The following is a 9316-nucleotide window of genomic DNA, read 5'->3' as shown; positions in this document are numbered from 1 at the left end:
ATTAATATATAATAGATCCTAATAATCTAATGTATATTAATATTTATATATTGATTATCAACTCTTATCCCTAATGATTAATTTGAATTAAAACATCTACAAATATTTTATGTGTATATATTAATATATTTATGTATATTATTTTATTTATAAACCATTTTCCATTAATATATATTTGATTCTATTAAAATAGAAACTAATACATATTAATATATATTAAATAAATACTCTAATCCCTAACAATTAAAATGAATTTTAACATTTTAAACAAATAAATAGATACATATAGATACATATATTTATATATACATGTGATATATTTGTACTATTTTATATCCTTTTTTTTATTGATAAACATTAATATATATTAGATTCTAATGTATATTAATATATTGATTATCTACTCTTATCCATATTGATTAATTTAAATTAAAACTACTACAAATATTTTATGTGTATATATTAATATATTTATGTATATTATTTTATTTATAAACCATTTTCCATTAATATAGATTAGATTCTATTAAAATAGAAACTAATACATATTAATATATATTAAATAAATACTCTAATTCCTAACGATTAATATGAATTTTAACATTTTCAACAAATAAATAGATACATATAGTTAAATATATTTATATATACATGTGATATATTTGTACTATTTTCTATCATATTTTTTATTGATAAACATTAATATATATTAGAATCTAATGTATATTAATATATTGATTATCTACTCTTATCCCTAATGATTAATTTGAATTAAAACTACTACAAATATTTTATGTGTATATATTAATATATTTATGTATATTATTTTATTTATAAACCATTTTCCATTAATATAGATTAGATTCTATTAAAATAGAAACTAATACATATTAATATATATTAAATAAATACTCTAATTCCTAACGATTAATATGAATTTTAACATTTTCAACAAATAAATAGATATATATAGATATATATATTTATATATAAATGTAATATATTTGTATTATTTTATGTCAATTTTTTTATTTATAAACATTAATATACAGTGTGTAATCGCTAATTGAGAACACTCAATATTTTTGGGTAGATCCCTGCAATTTGAATTCTTTTTTCTAGTTGGTTGTTGACAAAAAAATACACATTTTAATGGCCTTTGAAATTTTTTAATTTAATTAGAGTTGCGCATGCGCAAATCAACTATTTTTTCTTAAATGACAACCACCTATTTTAACCACTGATATTTTTTTGCCTAATTTTTTAATGAATCGTGGTAGTTGAACCAACTTCCTAAGTCCAAAATTGACCAAGTTACAGCCAAACAACAAAAAAACTGCAAAATGCATGCAATTTTCAGTTTTTCTTTACTGTAACTCTGAAATAATTATTCAAAAATTTTTTAGGATTTTCATTTTCGCACTTATTTATTAAGGTGATATTTAGACATGATACATAAATAAGTATGTTGTGTATTTTATATTAATTCTAAAAAATCCTAGAATAATTATTATCAGAGTTGCAGTAAAAAAAACCGAAAATTTCATGCATATTGCAGTATTTTTGTTGTTTGACTGTAACATGGCCATTTATGAACTTAAGAAGTTTGTTCAACTATCAAAATTCATAAAAAAATTAGGCAAAAAAATATCAGTGGTTAAATTAGCTGGTTGTCGTTTTAGAAAAAAAAGTTGTATTGCGCATGCGCAAGTCTAATTAAGTTAAAAGAGTTCATAGGCCATTTAAATGTGTATTTTTAGGTCATAACAACCAACTAGAAGAAAGAATTCAAATTGCAGGATCCTACTCGAAGATATTGAGTGTTCTCAATTAGCGATTATGCACTGTATTTGTAGTATTTTATATCATTTATTTTATTGATAAACATTAATTTATATTAGATTCTAATGTATATTAATATGTTGATTATCTACTCTTATCCCTAATGATTAATTTCAATTAAAACTACTACAAATATTTCATGTGTATATATTTATATATGTATGTATATTTTATATTTATAAACCATTTTCCATTAATATAGATTAGATTCTATTAAAATAGAAAATAATACATATTAATATATATTAAATAAATTCTCTAATCCCTAACAATTAAAATGAATTTTAACATTTTCAACAAATAAATAGATACATATATTTATATATATGTAATATATTTGTAGTATTTTATATCATTATTTTTAGTTATAAACATTAATATATAATAGATCCTAATAATCTAATGTATATTAATATTTATATATTGATTATCAACTCTTATCCCTAATGATTAATTTGAATTAAAACATCTACAAATATTTTATGTGTATATATTAATATATTTATGTATATTATTTTATTTATAAACCATTTTCCATTAATATATATTTGATTCTATTAAAATAGAAACTAATACATATTAATATATATTAAATAAATACTCTAATCCCTAACAATTAAAATGAATTTTAACATTTTAAACAAATAAATAGATACATATAGATACATATATTTATATATACATGTGATATATTTGTACTATTTTATATCCTTTTTTTTATTGATAAACATTAATATATATTAGATTCTAATGTATATTAATATATTGATTATCTACTCTTATCCATATTGATTAATTTAAATTAAAACTACTACAAATATTTTATGTGTATATATTAATATATTTATGTATATTATTTTATTTATAAACCATTTTCCATTAATATAGATTAGATTCTATTAAAATAGAAACTAATACATATTAATATATATTAAATAAATACTCTAATTCCTAACGATTAATATGAATTTTAACATTTTCAACAAATAAATAGATACATATAGTTAAATATATTTATATATACATGTGATATATTTGTACTATTTTCTATCATATTTTTTATTGATAAACATTAATATATATTAGAATCTAATGTATATTAATATATTGATTATCTACTCTTATCCCTAATGATTAATTTGAATTAAAACTACTACAAATATTTTATGTGTATATATTAATATATTTATGTATATTATTTTATTTATAAACCATTTTCCATTAATATAGATTAGATTCTATTAAAATAGAAACTAATACATATTAATATATATTAAATAAATACTCTAATTCCTAACGATTAATATGAATTTTAACATTTTCAACAAATAAATAGATACATATAGATATATATATTTATATATAAATGTAATATATTTGTATTATTTTATGTCAATTTTTTTATTTATAAACATTAATATACAGTGTGTAATCGCTAATTGAGAACACTCAATATTTTTGGGTAGATCCCTGCAATTTGAATTCTTTTTTCTAGTTGGTTGTTGACAAAAAAATACACATTTTAATGGCCTTTGAAATTTTTTAATTTAATTAGAGTTGCGCATGCGCAAATCAACTATTTTTTCTTAAATGACAACCACCTATTTTAACCACTGATATTTTTTTGCCTAATTTTTTAATGAATCGTGGTAGTTGAACCAACTTCCTAAGTCCAAAATTGACCAAGTTACAGCCAAACAACAAAAAAACTGCAAAATGCATGCAATTTTCAGTTTTTCTTTACTGTAACTCTGAAATAATTATTCAAAAATTTTTTAGGATTTTCATTTTCGCACTTATTTATTAAGGTGATATTTAGACATGATACATAAATAAGTATGTTGTGTATTTTATATTAATTCTAAAAAATCCTAGAATAATTATTATCAGAGTTGCAGTAAAAAAAACCGAAAATTTCATGCATATTGCAGTATTTTTGTTGTTTGACTGTAACATGGCCATTTATGAACTTAAGAAGTTTGTTCAACTATCAAAATTCATAAAAAAATTAGGCAAAAAAATATCAGTGGTTAAATTAGCTGGTTGTCGTTTTAGAAAAAAAAGTTGTATTGCGCATGCGCAAGTCTAATTAAGTTAAAAGAGTTCATAGGCCATTTAAATGTGTATTTTTAGGTCATAACAACCAACTAGAAGAAAGAATTCAAATTGCAGGATCCTACTCGAAGATATTGAGTGTTCTCAATTAGCGATTATGCACTGTATTTGTAGTATTTTATATCATTTATTTTATTGATAAACATTAATTTATATTAGATTCTAATGTATATTAATATGTTGATTATCTACTCTTATCCCTAATGATTAATTTCAATTAAAACTACTACAAATATTTCATGTGTATATATTTATATATGTATGTATATTTTATATTTATAAACCATTTTCCATTAATATAGATTAGATTCTATTAAAATAGAAAATAATACATATTAATATATATTAAATAAATTCTCTAATCCCTAACAATTAAAATGAATTTTAACATTTTCAACAAATAAATAGATACATATATTTATATATATGTAATATATTTGTAGTATTTTATATCATTATTTTTAGTTATAAACATTAATATATAATAGATCCTAATAATCTAATGTATATTAATATTTATATATTGATTATCTACTCTTATCCCTAATGATTAATTTGAATTAAAACATCTACAAATATTTTATGTGTATATATTAATATATTTATGTATATTATTTTATTTATAAACCATTTTCCATTAATATATATTTGATTCTATTAAAATAGAAACTAATACATATTAATATATATTAAATAAATACTCTAATCCCTAACAATTAAAATGAATTTTAACATTTTAAACAAATAAATAGATACATATAGATACATATATTTATATATACATGTGATATATTTGTACTATTTTATATCCTTTTTTTTATTGATAAACATTAATATATATTAGATTCTAATGTATATTAATATATTGATTATCTACTCTTATCCATATTGATTAATTTAAATTAAAACTACTACAAATATTTTATGTGTATATATTAATATATTTATGTATATTATTTTATTTATAAACCATTTTCCATTAATATAGATTAGATTCTATTAAAATAGAAACTAATACATATTAATATATATTAAATAAATACTCTAATTCCTAACGATTAATATGAATTTTAACATTTTCAACAAATAAATAGATACATATAGATATATATATTTATATATAAATGTAATATATTTGTATTATTTTATGTCAATTTTTTTATTTATAAACATTAATATACAGTGTGTAATCGCTAATTGAGAACACTCAATATTTTTGGGTAGATCCCTGCAATTTGAATTCTTTTTTCTAGTTGGTTGTTGACAAAAAAATACACATTTTAATGGCCTTTGAAATTTTTTAATTTAATTAGAGTTGCGCATGCGCAAATCAACTATTTTTTCTTAAATGACAACCACCTATTTTAACCACTGATATTTTTTTGCCTAATTTTTTAATGAATCGTGGTAGTTGAACCAACTTCCTAAGTCCAAAATTGACCAAGTTACAGCCAAACAACAAAAAAACTGCAAAATGCATGCAATTTTCAGTTTTTCTTTACTGTAACTCTGAAATAATTATTCAAAAATTTTTTAGGATTTTCATTTTCGCACTTATTTATTAAGGTGATATTTAGACATGATACATAAATAAGTATTTTGTGTATTTTATATTAATTCTAAAAAATCCTAGAAAATTATTATCATAGTTGCAGTAAAAAAAACCGAAAATTTCATGCATATTGCAGTATTTTTGTTTTTTGACTGTAAAATGGCCATTTATGAACTTAAGAAGTTTGTTCAACTATCAAAATTCATAAAAAAATTAGGCAAAAAAATATCAGTGGTTAAATTAGCTGGTTGTCGTTTTAGAAAAAAAAGTTGTATTGCGCATGCGCAAGTCTAATTAAGTTAAAAGAGTTCATAGGCCATTTAAATGTGTATTTTTATGTCATAACAACCAACTAGAAGAAAGAATTCAAATTGCAGGATCCTACTCGAAGATATTGAGTGTTCTCAATTAGCGATTATGCACTGTATTTGTAGTATTTTATATCATTTATTTTAATGATAAACATTAATTTACATTAGATTCTAATGTATATTAATATGTTGATTATCTACTCTTATCCCTAATGATTAATTTAAATTAAAACTACTACAAATATTTCATGTGTATATATTTATATATGTATGTATATTTTATATTTATAAACCATTTTCCATTAATATAGATTAGATTCTATTAAAATAGAAAATAATACATATTAATATATATTAAATAAATTCTCTAATCCCTAACAATTAAAATGAATTTTAACATTTTCAACAAATAAATAGATACATATATTTATATATATGTAATATATTTGTAGTATTTTATATCATTATTTTTAGTTATAAACATTAATATATAATAGATCCTAATAATCTAATGTATATTAATATTTATATATTGATTATCAACACTTATCCCTAATGATTAATTTGAATTAAAACATCTACAAATATTTTATGTGTATATATTAATATATTTATGTATATTATTTTATTTATAAACCATTTTCCATTAATATATATTAGATTCTATTAAAATAGATACTAAAACATATTAATATATATTAAATAAATACTCTAATCCCTAACGATTAATATGAATTTAAACATTTTCAACAAATAAATAGATACATATAGATAAATATATTTATATATACATGTGATATATTTGTACTATTTCCTATCATATTTTTTATTGATAAACATTAATATATATTAGATTCTAATGTATATTAATATATTGATTATCTACTCTTATCCATATTGATTAATTTCAATTTAAACTACTACAAATATTTTATGTGTATATATTAATATATTTATGTATATTATTTTATTTATAAACCATTTTCCATTAATATAGATTAAATTCTAATCATTTAAATAAGACAGTTATATACATATTATTCAAGTTATAATGAATTTTAAAATACATATTGCACTGAATAAATATATTCAATAAAATTATGTTTAACTATTGTGAAAATGATATTTTTAACATGCTCCTATAGTCACCTCTTTTTAAACGAATTTAGTTACATTTTAAACATAGGTACCTGGGTAGATTTTTATGCGCCTCTGAAGAGATTTTTAAAATGAGTAAATATCCTCATCAATTTATCATAAACCATCTGAATTTATTGTCGGCGGTGTACACCTGAATCATTTTATGTTAATAATAAAAAATTGTATCGTTTACTATGTTGTCATTATTTATTATAGTCTCTACTAGTTTATATAATTATTAAGTATGTTAATACATATTGATATATCGTTTGAACCACTAGACAAAATATATACAAATTATTTTATTCAAATTTTATTATTGACAATATAAAAGACATCATACTAAATTATTTATTTATTTTTATATGATATTGTTGTTAGTTATAATTTGTCTATTTTTATTGTATATATATTTTAAACTTTAAAAAGTACCATACCTATTAATATTTATTAAACTATATATTTTTATTATTTGTTTTTTATGCGTTGAAATAATTATAGGTTATTTAATAAAAGAAATTAACGTTTTAAACTACACAGTGACTTGAAATAATTTATCCACATCCTTGAGTTTCTAATTAATATCTAGGATTCGTCATTAAACAAACTTTTATCTTTAAATTTATTCTTAACTCCCCTATACATAACATATTTCTAGCATATTGACTAAAATGAAGCAATGTAGTACCTTCGTTAGGAAGTGACTTAGAATCCATCAAATTTATGTTTTAATGTATGTTTGAAGATTCTATATCTTTAAAAATGTACTGAAATTTAAAATCTCGGGACTATGATAAATCTATTGCAAACTAATGATATAGTTATATCAAAATATTTACTATGCAGTAATTCAAAATAAGAGTTAAAATCATAAAATGTATTCAAAAAATTTAAAATTCACTCAACCTTATCCCTAACATAAAAGTTGACAATAAAATTTTAAAACTGGACTAATAATATTGTAACTTAGATTTAGTAGGTGGTAGTAAATGGCTAACAACAACAACAATCAAGAAGAAGGAACTGTTCCGTTGCAAAACACTAATACAATATATCTATTTTGAACAAATATATATTTATGATACTTAAATAATAGGATTAAGACATCTGGTACCTATTTAATATTATAACAGAGTAGTTGTTTAACTATAATATTGTACCATGTAAAATAATGAAGATGAATAATAATTAATGATTTTTATAGATTTTTTCTTTTAGTTATTAAAAGAACATGCATTTTATCAAACATTTAAGTACCAATGATTGTTTTTAGCGAATTCAACTCAATAAAAGTGTATAATATTTTGTTAAGATTAAAAATATACCTACAATACAATTTTAATTTAACATATTTTTAGTTCACTATATGTTATTAGGATTTATTTTCTTCTTGAATGCAGATTGTCAGACTTGATTTTTAAACTTCTTTGAAATTAACTCGAGTAGTTGAGTATTTAATAAATTTAAAAAATGATAAATATAACCAAATAATTGAATGATCAAATTCGGGTGTAGGTGCGATAGCCAAAGTCAACAAAACGTAGCTTTAATAGTCAAATTAGCATATAGGTATAATACATTATAGGTATAATATATTCAATTAATCAGGTACAAGAGTTATCAATATTGTTAATTTAGGTCGTATGGTATCGAATCTATCAATAATTATATCTCCTGGTCTTTAGAAGTAGGTAATTATTTTTTAAATTTCAATGAGTATAGTAAATAATAGTTTGTCATATTGTGTAAAAATTATGTCCTAGACCTCAGATGCACCACTTAGACGGTGTAACGCTGAACTTATTACCTATACTAATAATTTATATTGTTTCGTGGATTGTTTAGCGGTACGCCTGAATCGTATAGAGTAAGCAGCTACATGAGCATACGCCAGTTTATACTGCAGGTAGGCAACCCAATACACATCAAGAAAGGGCGATGACCACGAGTGGAAACTATTTATATTTTATATTATAAGTATTGGGATCTAAGAAGATTTCTCAATATTCAGGACAGATTCTTAAATTTACGATGACGAAAAATTATACCTATTTATTATGAATCACGAAAAAAAGTACAGATAAAAATAGGTAGAAAAAAATCAATTAATTAAAAAAGTCTAAAATAATAAAATGTAATACAATAATAAATAAAATATTATTTATCTATATCTAATATCTATAGATAGGTATCATATCTATATAAAAATTCTATTTCTATTTCTTTTACTGTGTTATTAAATTGTAAAACTACAAAAATACTAAAAATGCAAAACTATGCACTAGCTATAAACTTTCAGTATAATTGTTTAACAGTATGTATGTTAAAATTGCAATACAAAATATATTAAAGTTCC

This window comes from Diuraphis noxia, unplaced genomic scaffold (assembly GCF_037042655.1).
Source record: "Diuraphis noxia isolate RWA-SAM2 unplaced genomic scaffold, SU_Dnox_SAM2 contig0001, whole genome shotgun sequence".
Lineage (NCBI taxonomy): Eukaryota > Metazoa > Arthropoda > Insecta > Hemiptera > Aphididae > Diuraphis > Diuraphis noxia.
The sequence above is the reverse complement of the archived record's forward strand: the minus strand, read 5'-3'. Positions refer to the sequence as shown.